This window comes from Bos grunniens, chromosome 15 (genome assembly GCF_055505025.1).
Source record: "Bos grunniens cultivar Pamir isolate PY7600 chromosome 15, Bosgru_T2T1.0, whole genome shotgun sequence".
Lineage (NCBI taxonomy): Eukaryota > Metazoa > Chordata > Mammalia > Artiodactyla > Bovidae > Bos > Bos grunniens.
In genome coordinates, this window is record NC_141179.1 from 47,135,306 (window position 1) to 47,153,811 (window position 18,506).

Here is an 18,506-nt window from a genome sequence, read left to right on the forward strand (position 1 = left end):
ATAGTGATAGGGATATGCTGTCTTAATTCTCTGCTCTTCTTTTCCAATAGGGAAGGAGTCCATATTCCTTACTGTGATTCTCCTCAGTGAGTAGGCATCTGCTCATTGCTCCAACTTCTCTTGTCTCTAATTTTATGTTCCAGAGTCTTGGAGGTTTCCCTATACATGGGCTTCCCAGGTGGTGCTAGTGGTAAAGAACCTGCCTGCCAGTGCAGGAGACATAAGAGACACAGGTTGGATCCCTGGGTCAGGAAGATTCCCTGAAGAAGGGCATGGCAACCCACTCCAGTATTCTTGCCTGGAGAATCCTCATGGACAGAGGAGCCTGGCGGGCTGCCGTCCGTAGGATCACAAAGAGTCGGACACACTGAGCACTTCCCTGTGCATGGCTTTCCGTAGTACATTTTGTTCATCTACCACCCAGAGAACTCGCTGGCTTTTACCTACCTGACTTGTACACACTTTTGGCATCTCTTGGGTGACTGCTCTGACCATCTTCTTAGTGACCCTAGGTGCCACTACAGTGTTTTCGTAATGCACTGAATTTACCACATTGCATTACAGTTCCTTGCAGTGGGTTGATTCCCAAACAAATGCCCCAGATTAGTCTAAAGGCAGTCAATGGTACATCCACCCCCTCGCTATTGATGGGTTCAGAGATAGAGAGGTCTTAAATAATTTGAGGCAGTGAGAATCCAGGCTCTGTAAGACTAAGATCACATATTCTGATAAACAGGCAACTGGCTCAAGGCTGAAGATGATACTGAGAATGGTAGGTCAGAACAACTAAAAGATACTTTATAATGAGAATCTTTAGTGATTATTCCCATTTGTGCCTGAGTTTTTTCTATGAATTGCTACCAAAAGTAATCTGATATATTGTTTTGTAGTGTTGAATCTTTAGTGTTTCTCCAAATTTTTTTTACTATGACCCATAGATCAAAATACATTTACGTCAGAACACAATATTGATGTGTGTGTATGTATATATATATATATATATATATATATATGTATATATATATATATTGTTGAAACAAAAGCATCACAAAATGTTATTTATAAACATCATGTGCATTGATATTGTCTACTCTCTTCTAGTTTACTTTTTTAAAATGAGGGTCCCAACTCACCAAGTTGATTTTACAACTCAGTAATGTTTTACAACCTAGCTCTGAAAAACCTGATCTAAGCCAGCATTATAGTAATTCAGTATTAGCTTTCCTGGTTAAAATCCAAGCTTGTATCCTGGCACAAAGGCCTTCTATGACCTGGCCTCAGTCACCTCTCAGACTTGTCTCCTACCTTAATCCTATAGTTAACTTGTTATTCTCCAAATGTATCATACCTTTCTGCATGATGGTGCCTCTAGTGTAGTGCTTGCCCTCTTTCAGGTTACCTCCTACAAGTCATTCAAATCTCTACTCAAAGTCAGTTTTTTGAGGCCAACTTCACATCGCCTTCCATATGGGAATAGGTCCATTCTTGAGTGCAGTAAGAGTCCTGAGGTATGGCTGTCAAAGCATTCTCACACTACTATAGTTGCCTGTCTGCTTGATTGACTCCTTCACTCAACTGAGCACCCAAAGCTAGGAACTGGGATTCACCCTTCTGGATAACTCTGTCCCTACAATTGAACCTGAATTCAATATATGTTTTTAAGATGAGGAGGGGTCACTACATGTTATCTTTGTCATAATCAGCTCTGTGGCTCAGCTCTGAACTACACTGCTGAATATACCAAAGCTGAAGAAACGGGCTCCTTCCACTCCAGGGACTTAGGTGTTCATAATGACAATCAAGAATGTAAACTTGTGTCTAACTGATTTCCCACACATTTCATATTTCAATTTCCTGAAATATTTCTAACCTACCTACAGACAGACAATACCTGTACATTTTCCAAGATGTAGCCAGAAGCTGATCTGTTGCCTCCTCTAAGAAGTATTCACTGAATTCCGCAAGCTAAGTTAGTGACTTTTCCAGTGGTCCAGTTTCTCACAGTACACCCTTCATTTTAGCAATGGCACAGTTACATTGTTCAACACCCATCACTAGCTGATGAATTCCTAGAGGATAGGGGAGATGCCTAATCAACTCTTGGGCCACCCAGTAGAGAACATGGGAAAAATAGGCATCTATAAATGTCTCAACTGAGTCAACATATTGTACTAAGTTCTTCAGCCAAGTTCTGCATTTTAAGTTTCCTAACTCCTCCCTTCCCCAGTTTCCTCTTACTTCATCTGAAAATGAACTTCCTGCGATGCTGATTCCCCATTGTTCACTACTGGATAATGTCCGTACCCATGAAGTTTTCCTCTGTGCCCTTAAATGTGGGGGCATATTGTAGCTCTGACTCAGAGACATGAATTCGGTAGTTAAATTTAAGCTGTCCTAATAATAAAAAGGGTTTCCCTGGTGGCTCAGATGGTAAAGAATCTGCCTGCAATGTGGGAGATCTAGGTTTGATTCCTAAATGGTCTGTGTTTTTATTTTGAGGAAAGGAGTTTCAACTTTTGTGACATTTTGCATTCTGTTCCACAATGTATATGTTTAATATAAAAATAATGGTTTTAGTTCTTACAAGTTAAGTATTGTACATTGAACACACACATAACAAATTCTATCAAAATTCATGCTATAGGAAGATGAACTTTGTTTACACTGTGGCTTCACGTATACTTTGGCACACCACTGTGTGGCCCAGCATGAAAAGCCAAAGCAGTTTTACTGCTTTTCACTTCAAGAAGATGAACATGTGAAAGCTGTACCTAGAGATGTAACTGAAAACTCAATCCCATTGTCCAGACTTAATTGCTAACTGCTTTTCTTAAAACTGGTCTCAGAAGGTTTCCTACACAATTAACCTTTTCCTTTTATCTCACATGGAACAAAGGAAAAGAAAAATAGTTCAGTTTTGTATGTGCTGAGTTTGAGATGCCTGGGAGCGTGTGGAGTTTTTAGGAAAGAGTTCTTCCCTGGGAAAAGAGATTTGAGAGTTCTTGGCAGTTAAAGCTAAGGAAATGGATGGGATGACTCAGGGTATATATGTAGAGGGAAAGGAGACTGAGGTCAGACATTAGGGGACAGACAGGATACAGAATATGAAGGAGACTGAGAAATTGCCTTTCAGAGAGGAAAGAGAACCTGCAAAATTCATCACAGTACCCAGTACAGTGTCTTCCTTGTACATAGGAGAGACTCAAAAATTAATTACCAAATGAATTTAGCAAACATAGTCCTTCTTCATTCAAAGCACAGTGCTAGTATAGAGAATACAGGGATGACTCCTCCAGGGCCCAACAGGCCATTTGGAGGGACCGATCGTGAATAAGCACAAGATAGTAAGATGGATAGCTAATAAAGTGGTGTGCACAAGGCATACTGGAGTACTAAGAAAGGAGGAGATCAGTAAGGAACTTTTCAGAGGAAACAATGCTAGGGCTGAATCTTGAATGAGTAGGCATTCATCAAGCGTTGGGTAGCAAGGTCCCCTGGGAGGGCACTCCAGGCAGCAAGATCTGCAGGTAGAAGTGTGCTGAATTATGAAACAGAATGGAGTGGTTGAGAAATTCCAAGTAAGTAATTTGGTACATCTGGGATTTAGTTTTGAGGATGAAGTGGAGGAAATGAAGCGAGAAAGCCAGGCAAGATCAGGTTACAAAGGGCCCTGTAAGACATGATAAAGTGCTTGGATTTTATCCTGAAGACTAGGGGAAGCCACTGAAGGATTTTTAAATGAAGAGAAAAGGGATCAGATTTACAATTCAGAACGATCATTCTTGCATCAGACCGGAAGATGGGTTAGGGGACAAGACTTGAAGCAAGGAAATCGAATAAGAGGCTAGTTAAAGAATCCAAGGGGAGTTGAGGGAAGATTAGACTAGGACAGAAGCAGAGGGAATGGAGAGAAGCCAACAGATCAAACAGGTATAAAGGACATAGAATAGACTAGATATCACTTGTGCTTCATGAGGTAGAGTAAGAAGTTAAGAGTCAAGCACAATACCACATTCCTGCTTGGACAGTTGAGTGAAATAATTCCATTCACAGAGAATGAAGACAGCAGAGGAGAAGCAGATCTGAGATGAGCTTTGCTGTAAACATATTCATGTTACAGAGCTGCCTTGTGAAGAGTTGTTCTGGAGTTGAGAGAATATATAAGATAGCGATACACATGTGAGAATCACACACATATGTGGAAACTGAAGCAACTGGACTGGATGAGATTTCCCAGACAAAAAATATAGAGTAAAAGGAAAAGGACAGAGTCAACATTCAAAGGCCAGACAGAGAAAAAGAAGCCCTCTGAGGAGGGTGAAAAGAACTACAGCTAGAACACTGGTGTCTCAAAATCCAGGGGATGTGGGGTCAGAAGCATCTTCCGATTCTGAGCTTCTGGGGACAGACACTAGATGATTTGTGTATTCTTGGAACCTGATGTTGGCCAGGCTCCAAATAGTAGTTATTATAATGAGTATCTTTGGCCATCTGGCTTGAAAATTAGGATATTCACTGTTACTGCTAATGGAGCAGTCTCCTGAGAGGGGCAAAAGCAGAAACCATAAAAACAACTACAAAAGTGTAGTGACAGTGAAAAGGGAGGACAGGGACTTCCCTGGCAGTCCCATGGTTAAGACTGCCTTCCAATGCCAGGGGCAGGTGGGAGGGGAGTGCAGTTTCAATCCCTAGTCATAGAGCTAAGATCCCACATGCCTTACAGTCAAAAACCAAAACATAAAACACGCAGTATTGTAACATTCAGTAAAGACTTACGAAAAGGGGTAGGGGGAGATAGAACAGAGATACAGCAGCAACTTGAGGGTAAAGGAGATTTAAACAGTAAATTTTGAAGAGTAGTGAATTCATTTTTTGCTACAGCTTGAATATTTGTGTGCCCCACCCCCGAAATTCATATGTTGAAATCCTAATGCTCAGGGACTTCCCTGGTGGTCCAGTGGCTAAGATTCCACATTCCCAGTGTAGGGGGGCTCAGGTTTGATCACTGGTCAGGGAACTAGATCTCACATGCTGCAACTAAGAGCCCTCATGCCGCAACTAAAAAAGATGTCCCAACTAAAGATCCTGCATGCCACGATGAAGATCGAAGACCCTGAATGTCACAACTAAGACCAGTGCAAATAAGTAAAAAAAATTTTAAGAAAGAACTCCTAAGCCCAATTGGATGATATTGGGAGGTGGAGCCTTTGGAAGGTGCTTAGATACTGAGGGCAGAAGCCTCACAAATGGGAATATTGTTCTTATAAAGAGGGCGCAGTGAGAAGATGCCGGCTATGAACCTGGACAAGGGTCCTCACTAGAATTCAGCCATGCCAGTACCTTGATCTTGGATTTCCCATCCTTCAAAACGGTGAGAAATAAATTCCTATTGTTTATAAATAACCCAGTTTGTGGTATTTTTGTAATAATAGCCCAAATAGACTAAGACAATTTTATAATGGGTACTTTTGCCAGGCCTTAGTTATGGAGATAGACACTTAAGGATTTAGACAAATTTAAGGGAAAAGTGTAAAATCTTTTGTTGAGGGCAAAGGGGCTGGAGGAGATCTTTCTCATTCCCTACTCTGGCTTCCACCACCTTTATGTAAAGCCTCTTTTCTTGAGAACTCAAAACATGGGTTGTACCACCTCCTCCTGATGTTCTCGGCCTTAACTGCTAGTGGATGCCTAAAGCACCTGCTGGCCCAGTGCACAGGAGGTCAGTTGGCAAGCCTGCACGTTGAACATGTCTGCCTTTGAGGAGAAAGCATGCAGTGTGTAGCCCAGAGCTAGTCACAAAATGGATCAGATTTATCAGGATGGGCTAGAGAGGATAGACAAAATACCAGGAATTCCAAACATGACTGAGAAAACATGGAGCTAGCAGAGATAGGAGCAAGTACAGGATAGTCCAAACTCTGAAGGGGTTTTATAATACTAAGAACCACTTCTCCACATCCATCTTTTTTTATAACTGACTGGGCCATTCATTGCACAAGCCGATTGGGGATGAAGGTTGGAGAAGACAGCTTCTGATCATTCACACATTCATTCAAGTCTTAGGCATAGAGTCTTACCATCCCAACCTGGGATGGTCCATTCAAGGTGCTGGCTCCATAGTTCTTTATTGTTCTCTCCTCCTGAAGCCCATCTCTCCAGCCTGTTCTGTTTACCAGGCCTTCATGTCTTGTTATAAGCACTTAACCTCACCTCCTACTTCTCAAAAAAAAAAAAAAAAGAGAGAGAGAGAGGCTATAAGCATGGTCTTCTCAATTCTCTACCCTCCTGATCTTTATCTACATCCAGGAATTAGGCAATTAGCTGAAAATCTATTTACTGAAGACAGGTCACCCATTGACCAAGCTCCCAAAGGCTCAATTCATCAAGTTTTCCAAAGTTAACCAAGTTTAAAAATTGGTTTTGAGCACCAAAATCTAATCTGATAAAGTTACCAAGTCACCAAAAATTTGTTTCTATCAATAGTTTATAAAATTTATGGAAATTGTGTTGCATGGAAAGGTTTAATAACTTTGTAGGTTCACTTTTTTTTTCTTCTTTTTAGTTTTCAATTAATTTCAGGTTGACTTAGTTTAGTTTTACCAAAGTTGTCTCTTTAGATCTATTGTGTACCACATTTCAATCAAATTGTATTGAATGTCACTATTGTGTGTGATACTCACATCAGAAACTTAGGATTCAAATACCCAAAACAAATAGGCAATGCTTATTTGATCAAGCTGATAAAAAAAAAAATCTAGGAATTAAAAAAAAGTTAAAAATAGCACTTTCTAACTCATTCTGTGAAGCCATTAGTACCATGAACTAAATCCAGAAAAAGACATTGCAAGAAAATATCAATATCCCTTATGAACATAGATGCGAACTCTTTCAACAGAATACTAGCAAACTGTATCCAACAACATAAAGAATTATAAACCAGAACCAAGTCAGTTTTACTGTAGAAATACAAGGACAGTTAACCATTCTGAAATCAATCAGTAAATAAAAACCATTGTATTTCTACACACTAGCAAGGAGCAATCCAAAAAATAAAACAATTTCATTATAAAACAAATAATAATAGCAAAAAGAATAAAATGCTTAGGGATAAATTTAACAAAAGTTTACACACTGAAAACTACAAAAGATTATTGAGATAAAATGTAAAATGCCTAAATAATGTAAAGAAAACACATGTTCATGGATGCAAAGACTTAATATTGTTAAGATGCATATCCTCCCCAAATTGATTTAGAGATTCAACACCATCCCTATGAAAGTTATGCTGCCTTTTTTATTTGCAGAGATACTAAAATTCATATGGAAATTCAAGGGACTCAGAACAGCCATACAAAATATTCTTGAAAAAGAACAAAATGGGAGGACTCATACTTCTTCATTTTAAAACTTATACAAAGTAAGCAAGACTATGTGGTACTGGCATAAGGATAGACGTGTAGATGAGACTAGAATTGAGAGGCCAGAAATAAACCCTCACATTTATAGTCAATTTTCTCTTAACAAGGATGACAAGAAAATCCAAAACAAGTCTTTTCAACAAATAATGATAGAACTAGCTATCTACATGTAAAAAGTTGCCACTACCTCACCCACATACAAAAATTAATTCAAATGGATTGTAGACCTAAATGTAAAAGCTAAAATTATAAAGCTTTTTAAAAATAGTAAATCTTGACCTTGGATTAGATGATGATGTCTTAGATAGGATGCCAAAAACACAAACAAGAAAAGGAAAATAAGAGGGAGAAGGGGCAACATAGGGGTGGGGAACAAAAGGGTTATATAATGTGATTATATGAAATCATGTGTGAAACTGAAAACTGTAAAGCACTACAGAATTTAAAGACTCATTCAATTAAAGTTTTTTAAAAAGGAAAATTAGATAATTATTTAAGGAACAGAATATCCAAGAACTGTGAACTGTGGAAGACAAGAACTGTGGGACAATAACAATATATGTAATGGGAATACGGAAAAAGAGAAACAGAAGAAATATTTGAAGTAATAATCCTTGAGAATTCTCTGAAATTAATGGATGACACCAAACCACATATCCAGAAGGTTCAGAAAACATCAAAATGGACACTGAAAAAACTAGGTGTACAAGACTGCAGAATATTTAAACTACAGAATATTCAAACCACAGGAAATCAAAGACATAAAAAATCCTGAAATAAACCAGAGAAGAAAATATTCAATGGCCAATAAACATATTAAAAGAGGCTGAACATCATTAGTCATTCAGTTCAGTTCAGCACTCAGTTGTATCCAACTCTTTGTGACCCCGTGGACTGCAGCACACCAGGCTTCTCTGTCCATCACCAACTCCCAGAGCTTGCTCAAACTAATGTCCATTGAGTCAGTGATGCCATCCAACCATCTCACCCTCTGTCATCCCCTCCTCCTCCTGCTTCAATCTTTCCCAGCATCAGGGACTTTTCCAATGAGTCAGTTAGTATTGGAGTTTCAGCTTTAGCATCAGTCCTTCCAATGAATATTCAGGATTGATTTCCTTTAGGAATGACTGGTTTGATCTCCTTGCAGCCCAAGGGACTCTCATGAGTCTTCTCCAACACCACAGTTCAAAAGCATCAATTCTTTGGAACTCAGCTTTCTTTATAGTCCAACTCTCACATCCATACATGACTACTGGAAAAACCATAGCTTTGACTAGACAGACCTTTGTTGGCAAAGTAATGTCTCTGCTTTTTAATATGCTGTCTAGGTTGGTCTACTACTCTGTCCAGCCCCCTTCTGTTCCATCCATCCCATCCTCTCCAGCTAAAAAAGCATTCCAGCCTTTTCTAAGCCTTTTCCCTGCATAAGCCCAGAGGATGGATACATAGGATGGAGCCAGAACGGCCATAGAGTTAACATCAGGACCACCCCACATGTCAGCCCTGCACTCAGGCCCTATCTCAGGGGCTCCTGCTCCCTAGTGAGAGGAAGCACTGGCATCTAGTCAAGGTCATGTGCAGAATCTCACCCAAGGTGTCAGAAGACCAGAAACACTGCTCTGGCTTGCCAGCCAGCAGAGCTTCCCTGAACCCACACGGGCAGCAAGGGAACCCTTCTCCTCTGGCAGGGGAGCCAGGCTGGTGGGAGATTTGGGACATCCGGACAGCATGGTGCAGAGTCACCTGCCCCTGTCCTACCCCCAGCATCTTGGCCAGACAAAAGTACTTACAGATTCCCATGTTCAGCTACTTGGTCTTGATCTGGAGAAGGACATGGCAGCCCACTCCAGTATTCTTGCCTGGAAAATCCCATGGACGGAGGAACCTGGTAGGCTATAGTCCATGGGGTTGCAAAGAGTCAGACACAACTGAGTGACTTCACTTTCACTTTCTAGGTTGGTCATAATTTTTCTTCCAAGGAGCAAGTGTCTTTTAATTTCATGGCCACAGTCACCATCTGCAGTGATTTTGGAGCCCAGAAAAATAAAGTCTTTCACTGTTTCCATTGTTTCCCCATCTATTTGCCAACTTTTCCACTCTCCTCTTTCACTTTCATCAAGGGGGTCTTCAGTTCCTCTTCACTTTCTGCCATAAGGGTGGTGTCATCTGCATATCTGAGGTTGTTGATATTTCTCCCAGCAATCTTGATTCCAGCTTGTGCTTCTTCCAGCCCAGCGTTTCTCATGATGTACTCTGCATAGAAGTTAAATAATCAGGGTGACAGTATACAGCCTTGACACACTCCTTTCCCAAGTTTGTTGTTCCATGTCCAGTTCTAACTGTTGCTTCCTGACCTGCATACAGATTTCTCAGGAGGCAGGTAAGGTGGTCTGGTATTCCCATCTCTTTCAGAGTTTTCCACAGTTTATTGTGATCTACACAGTCAAACACTTTGGCGTAATCAATGAAGCAGAAGTAGATGTTTTTCTGGAACTCTCTTGCTTTTCTATGATGCAGCGCATGTCTGTACATTGGTCATTAGGATGTTCCTGTACATTAGTCACTAGGGAAGTGCAAATCAAAACCTTTGAGATACCACTTCATACCCACTAAGATGATTACAATACAAAAGATGAACAATAAGTGTGTTGGCAAGGATGCAGATATATTGGAGCAGGCATACATTCCTGGAAGAAAGGTAAAATGTTGAAGTTGCTATAGAAAAATTTGGCCCATTTCCTCAAATATTTCCTCAAAATGGTAAACATAGTTTACAATATGCAGTTAACAATATATTATACCAGAAGGGAACTGAAAGAGTGTGTCTGCACAAAAACTTGTATGCAGATGTTCACAACAGCATTACTTATAACAGCCAAAAGGGCAAAAAATCCAAATGTCCATCAACTAATGAATGAATAATCAGAATGTGATATATTAATAGGATGGAATACTATTCTGCCATAAAAGAGAATGAAATACTGATGCATGCTACAACACAAATGAACTTCAAAAATAAGCTAAGTGAAAGAAGCCAGACACAAAAGCTACTTACTATATGATTCCATTTAAATGAAATATCCAAAAAGCAAATCTCCAGCAACAGAAAGTAATTATTCATTGCCAGGGGCTGAAGGGAGAAGGAAATGGGGAGTGATTGCTAGTGGATATGGGGTTTCTTTTGGAACAAAACATTCTGGAATTTGACTGTGGTTGATGGATACACAACTCTGAATATACTAAAAGCGACTACAAACTGTACACTTTAAAAGGACAAACTTTATGAAATTGCGTCCCAATAAAACTGTTACTTAAATAAAAAATAAAATCAGAGTAAAAACTTTATTTAGAAGTTAGTAGCAACTACATAATCAAGGATAAGGATCAGCAGAGATATTCCTAAAGTACAGTCTTCCTATAGTGACAAAAATGGGACCAGCAGAAATTCTACAAATGTTTCTTCAGTGTCACTATGGCAGGAGGCCCATTTATTAATGGTCATCATGAGATCCTAGAATAATTATCTTGAGCTAATAAATTTATATAATTAATTTTATCACTGTAGTAATTATTAATACCATTTACCAATAAGTAAAGTGAAGAGGGGAGAAGGCAACGGCACCCCACTCCAGTACTCTTTGCCTGGAAAATCCCATGGATGGAGGAGCCTGTTAGGCTGCAATCCATGGGGTCGCTAAGAGTCGGACACGACTGAGTGACTTCACTTTCCCTTTTCACTTTCATGCATTGGAGAAGGAAATGGCAACCCACTCCAGTGTTCTTGCCTGGAGAATCCCAGGAACAGGGGAGCCTGGTGGGCTGCCGTCTATGGGGTCACACAGAGTCGGACACGACTGAAGTGACTTAGCATAGCATAGCATAAAGTGAAGAGGAACTAAAAAGCCTCTTGATGAAGGTGAAAGAGGAGAGTGAAAAAGTTGGCTTAAAACTCAACATTCAGAAAATGGAGATCATGGCATCTGGTCCCATCACTTCATGGCAAATAGATGTGGAAACAGTGGAAACAGTGGCATATTTTATTTTTGGGGGCCCCAAAATCACGGTAGATGGTGATTGCAGCCATGAAATTAAAAGACGCTTACTCCTTGGAAGAAAAGTTATGACCAACCTAGATAGCATATTCAAAAGCAGAGACATTACTTTGCCAACAAAGGTCCATCTAGTCAAGGCTATGGTTTTTCCAATGGTCATGTATGGATGTGAGAGTTGGACTGTGAAGAAAGCTGAGCACCGAAGAATTGATGCTTTTGAACTGTGGTGTTGGAGAAGACTCTTGAGAGTCCCTTGGACTGCAAGGAGATCCAACCAGTCCATTCTGAAGGAGATCAGCCCTGGGATTTCTTTGGAAGGAATGATGCTAAAGCTGAAACTCCAGTACTTTGGCCACCTCACGCGAAGAGTTGACTCATTGGAAAAGACTCTGATGCTGGGCGAGATTGGGGGCAGGAGGAGAAGGGGATGACAGAGGATGAGATGGCTGGATGGCATCACTGACTCGATGCACATGAGTCTGAGTGAACTCCGGGAGTTGGTGATGGACAGGGAGGCCTGGCGTGCTGTGATTCATGGGGTCGCAAAGAGTTGGACACAACTGAGTGACTGAACTGAACTGAAGGAAATATTATATGGCCATATTTCAGCCCATATCTATATACCTATTAAAATTATAAATGTACAAAAAAGTATTAAAAAAAAAAACCAAATTATTAGTTTGAAAATGTTGAAAAACAGAAACTCCCCCCCCAAAAAAAAGATTGTTTATATTTGACATTTGAGTCATTTTACAATAGTTACAGAACAAAATACACAAGAAATTCTCATTCTCAAAAGTGGTGGATTCAAACTAAGGAAAACTTTAGACTACACTGAACTTTTGCCAGGCCAGCCCTGGCAAAAATGACTTCAGTGAAACAGCTGCAAATAAATTAAAACTAAAACTGAGCTAAACTACACTTCAGATTAGTCAACTGACAATTTGTAATCTTCAAAACTAGTTAAAATCCATACAGCCATGCAAATGGTTGTAAACTTTACACATAATTAAACAAAATTTTGGTAAATTGGCAAAATTGATGAATTTCAGCAAATTGATCACTCTGTGAACTGAAATTTAGAGAACTGGCTCTCCTTACTTCCTATCCCAGAGGACAGGAGTCCTTCTTCTTCTCCACATTTAATCCCTCCACCTGTGTTCTAGATTCCATCTGGTTCTGCCTTCTCTGGCTCCTGCTCTGTGGGAGAGAATCAAGAGTCTCCCTTTTTCTTCCCTAGAGTCTCTACAGGGAACTGAAATCCTTCAGAGCCTGAAAAACATACTTACTCTTGGAAGAGCCCAACTCAAGCAGTGCTGGACTCCGGCCATTTTTTAATACTCTTGCTCACTTTCTCCAGGGCTGGGCTCTACTGAAGAGCACTAATAATTGTGGCTTTCTCATGAGCATTTGAGCAGGGGCTTAGTCTCAGAGCAGTCTACAACTAAACACTGATGCTACCCAGTGCCTCGCCCCTCACTAAGAAGAAACAAATGATTAATAGAGCCAGCAAGAATTGATAGTCTCCCATCCTGTCATTCAGGATCATCGTTTACAAGGCAGGCCTTTGGGGTCACCTTTCCTTTCCCATGTGGTCTTCCTCACACTCATCTGTCCTTCCTTGCCCCTGGTTAATTTACCCTTTCACTGCTTCCCAGAGTTAGCCCTTTCTATCTTGGGCTCTTCTCCCAACTTTTCCGTTCTGAAACCCCAAAATTCTCAGCCCCATTATATACCTCTGTGCCTCCACTTCCTCTAAGAGAGCTGGCTTTGTTTAAGTACAACATTTCTTCACATTCTTCCACACGTCTATGGAGAGGGAAGTTGTCTCCATTCTCGGAGCTTCCAAAGGCCCAAACACACACAAGCACTTCATACCTCCTCCCAGTCCTTGAGAATCATACCATCTTGTTATTCAAACCTCTACCCTCCTCAGTGTTGTCATGAAATGACCTCTCTTCTTCATCAGAGACTTAAGTGTAGCTGTGCTTGTATCTTTTGTTCTCTTGCTAGCATCTTCAACTCCATGGTCCTTTGAGCCTATAAGGCCAACAGCCATCATCCTCATAACAGTGTCTCCCCTCCTTTAACACTTTCCTCAAAATCCCTAACATTCTGCCTCCCTCATGTTCCATTTTTCACAAATACCAACTCCTCTCCAGAGAGAATGGGATCACCAGGTACAATGGCCTGAAATTCCCATGTCAACCCTCCACCCCTACTGCCATCATAACCTCATACCTGCACTTATCTGCATCCTCACCCATCTTCCCATTTAGTCTTGAAGGAAGAAGTACCTCTCAAGGTTAAAAACCAGTTCCTTCCAGTAACCATGGTTAATTCCTCACACCTGCCTCTCTTCTTTGGGCCCTTTCTCCACTAGCCATTGCCCCTCCATTAGCTTCTTACCTGCGGTGTTAAATGTGATCCTGCTGCTTACTTCCCAGCAACAGTTCCTCAGTCCTTCTTTTCCCCATTCCTCCTCTCAGCCTCATGTTACTATCCTTTGTCGTTCATTCCCTGCTTCACTCACTGAGTAGTAGTAGTTCTTTATCCTGCTGTCTCACTAGCATTCCTTCTTTATTATGGAAGGAATCTTTGTATTCTTTCTTATAGTAAGCATATACTGTGCTTAGTTGTTCAGTCCTGTCTGACTCTTTGCGACCCCATAGGCTGTTGCACACCAGGCAACATGGCGATTCTCCATGGGGATTCTCCAGGCAAGAATACTGGATGGGTTCCCATGCTCTCCTCCAGGAGATCTTTCCAACCCAAGAATCAAACCCAGGTCTCTTGCCTTACAGTCAGATTCTTTACCATCTGAGCCACCAGGGAAACCCAAGAATACTGGAGTGGGTAGCCTATCTCTTCTCCAGGGGATCTTTCCTATCCAAGAATTGAACCAGGGTCTCCTACATTGCAGGCGGATTCTTGACCAGCTGAGCTACCAAAGAAGCCCATATTCAGCATGAATGAATATTATGTATTAATTTGCCCATCAATGAAAACTTAGGTTGTTTCCACATGAAATTAATTAGATGTATGAGTTTACTTCTGGGTTGTCTATCGTGTTCCATTGATCTATATGTCTGCTTTTATGCAGATATACTGTTTTGATTACAGCTGTGTAATACAGTTTGAAATCAGGAGGTGTGATGCCTCTGGCTTCGTTCTTCCTCTGTCTTTGAATCATTAAGATCATCAGCTACATCTTAATTTCAAAGTCTAACGGAGACCTGTGAGACCTCATCTAAGTGTGGTAATTTTTCTCTGATGACAACTCTCATTCTAGAAGCTGTTTCCTTCCTTGGCTTTTATGATAGCACATTGGAAACTACTCTCTTGCTTAGTTCTTATCCTGTTGGCCACTTCTTCCCAATCCCCTTCATGGCTCTTCTTTTGTTATCCACCCTAATGCTGCCCAGGCACTCTTTCACTATATATTCTCTGCAGGTGACCACATCCATTCTCATGGTTCCACTTAACCTCTATAGACTGACAGACTGGTGTCTCCAAAATATCTTTCCTCAGCTTACCTGAGTTCCAAATTTTATACTCAACCACCTCCTACACATCTTCATTGGGATATCTCACATACATATTAAAGTCATCATGTCCAAAACCAAATTCATTATCATATCTCTCTCCTCTCAAACATGCTCATCCTTTTCTTCCCAAACATAGTGAGTAACATCACTAATGTACAGACCAGGAAGATGTAAGTCATCTTACACTCTTCCTACACCAGCACTCCTCACTTCTAGTTAGCCATCAAGAATGTAGTCCCTAGGGACTTCACTAGTGGTCAAGTGGCTGAGACTCTGAGCTCCCAATGCAGGGTGCCTGGGTTTGACGCCTAGACAGAGAACTACATCCCACATGCTGCAACAAAGATCCTGGGTGCCACAACTAAGACTGGGTGCAGCCAAATAAGTAAATAAAGATTTTCTCACAGACTTATAAAGCTAATTTATGGTTGACAGGGGGAAGGAACAGTTAGGGAGTCTGAGATAGTCATGTACACTACTATATTTAAAATGAATAAACAACAAGGACCCATTGTACAGCACATGGAACTCTGCTCAATGTTATGTGGCAGCTTGGATGGGAGGAGGGTTTTTGGGAGTATGTATACACGTATATGTATAGCTGAGGCCCTTCGTTGCTCACCTGAAACTATCACAACATTGTTAATCGACTATACTGATTTTATATATGTGTATATTTTATACATATGTATATCTTTATACAAAATAAAAGGTTAAAAATTTTTTAAAAGAATTGTAGTCTCTAAAACTTCTCTCATTTCTCACTCTTCTTTTCTAATCCTACTAACTTAGTTTAGATCCTCACTACAAGCCAGGCTTTGCCAACAAAGGTCCATCTAGTCAAGGCAATGGTTTTTCCAGTAGTCATGTATGGATGTGAGAGTTGGACTATGAAGAAAGCTAAGCACCAAAGAATTGATGCTTTTGAACTTTGGTGTTGGAGAAGACTCTTGAGAGTTCCTTGGACTGAAAGGAGATCCAACCAGTCCATCCTAAAGGAGATCAGTCCTGGGTCTTCATTGTAAGGACTGATGCTGAAGCTGAAACTCCAATACTTTGGCCACCTGATACGAAGAGCTGACTCATTTGAAAAGACCCTGATGCTGGGAAAGATTGAAGGCGAGAGGAGAAGGGGACGACAGAGGATAAGATGGTTGGATGGCATCACTGCCTCAATGGACATGAGTTTGAGTAATCTCCAGGAGTTGGTGATGGACAGGGAGGCCTGGCACGTTGCAGTCCATGGGGCACAAAGAATCGGACACAGCTAAGCGACTGAACTGAGCTGAACTATGCCTGCAATCCCATGCTTTCCTCTATCATTATACTACGCAGTGCCAATGTACAGATCTGTCTTCACAGCTTTTGAATGCTCCTTAGTCATATCCTAACAATGTATCCTAAGCATAAAGCTGGCACATAGTGGCCATTAATATGTATCTTCAATAAAGAGAGGTAAGCAAATTTAGGTTCTCTTATTTGAAAAACTCTCCGGTCCCCTAAAACACCTGTCCCTTGCCCCTGCAATAGATCTCGCTCCTCCCTGTAGTCTAGCCTTTTGAAAGAACAGGCTGCACAGCATGTCTGCAGTTCCTCATCCCTTACCCAGCTCCTTTCCTGAGTGCTGACTAGTTTCCACCCTTACCGCTCCCCTACCCTGTTGTCCCCAAGGTCACCAGTGCTGTCCCTCTGGCCCAATCCAATGGATGCTTTTCAGTCCTTGCCTCCCTGGCCTCCTCTGTGTCAATCAACCCTGATCAGCACTCCTTGCCTCGTGACTCCTTTCACAGCCTTTCACTTGGCTTCATTGGCACTGCATCTTCCTTTTCTTCTCCTTCTCTGGCCACTTCTTCTCACTCTCCTTTGATGACTGTGATTCTTCTCCTCAACACTTAAAGACAGACCCTTAGAACTTCTTAGGGTCTGTCTCAGGCCACCTTCTCTTCCCAATGTACATTCTGTCCCTGGGAAATCTTACTCACTCCCTTAGCTTCATTTACCACATTTCCCCTATAAGTCAACCCAAACCTAAGATGATTTCTCATTTTCCCAGTGAGAAAACCCAGAAAGCTTTTTGACCAAACTGAAAACATGTACCTTCATGGATGAGGCTGAAACAGCCAAAATTCTACTTCTATCAGTTAATGGACTTTATTATACATATATTTAAATTCATATATCATCACAAAGGGCTTCCCAGGTGATGCTAATGGTACAGAATACTGCCAATGCAGGAGACACAAGAGATGCAGGTTCAATCCCTGGGTAAGGAAGATCTCCTGGAGTAAGAAATGGCACCCCATTCCAGTATTCTTGCCTGGAAAATTGCATGGGCAGAGGAACCTGGCAGGCTACAGTCCATGGGGTCACAAAGAATCAGACACAACTGAGAAACTGAGCACAGCACAGGATCATCATGAAATATAAATATTTATAAATAATACATTGATTCATAAATATGGCTTTCTTTCCATATTCCTAGTTCAATAAATAATTTAATGCATCTTTTAACATGAATTAGCCAAAGCAGTATCTTCCTCATTATTAGGGTCACTTTTTCAGCCATCTTATCTATTTTCCAAAACAGATGACCTTCTCTTCAGTCCGAGGGCAGAATTTGGGCGAGGACACAGCACAATCTGAATCCACATGTAATGCAGTCATTGGAAACTTTATCCCAAGTTACAGGTCCCATTTGCATCACACTAAGGCAGTTAGTGTTTGGCTTGCATCCTGCAAGAGTATATTCATGACCTCTAAAAACCACTTAATTTTTTTGCCTTTTAAAAATAACCTTTTAGATTTTTTTTTTTTACTGAAGTATAATATTCATATAGAAAATCATCTAAGCCATAAGTGTTTGGCTTAATGAATAGTCACAGAGTAAAACATCCATATAGCATCAATCAGGCCAAGAAAGAGAACATTTCCAGCAGTCTAGAATCCCTCACAAATACTACAGTATTGCTTTTTAAAGCACTGTTTATAAAACATCCTTAGAAACACCCAACACATGCAGTTGTAAGGCTGTATTACCAGGAATAGTTATCAAAGCTGGGACTATCGATTCTGTGGCAAGTGACCTATACAGGCATCCATTATTGAGGACATTTCAGGTTACTGTTCTTGGTCGAACAGTAAAAATAGATAGCGTTTATGGACCACTTACTATGTGCCAAGTATATTTACATATATTAAATAATTTAACCCTAAGTCCTGCTTTGTAGATGAGAAAACTGAGTCAAAGACAGGTTAAGTGAATTTCTAAAAGCCACACAGCTTGTAAATGGCAGGGTCTGGACCCCAAGTCAGGCAGTCTGGCTCCAGAGTCCACAAGCTTAGTCACCATACCATACTGCCCTATCCAGTGGTTTGTTGTTCAAAATAAAGTAAATGAGAGCAAACCCTGTAATATGAGAGACTTTGTAAGGACTCAAGTATAAGGTTACTCCCTCTTTCCTTTGGTATGATTTTGGAAAAACAAAACA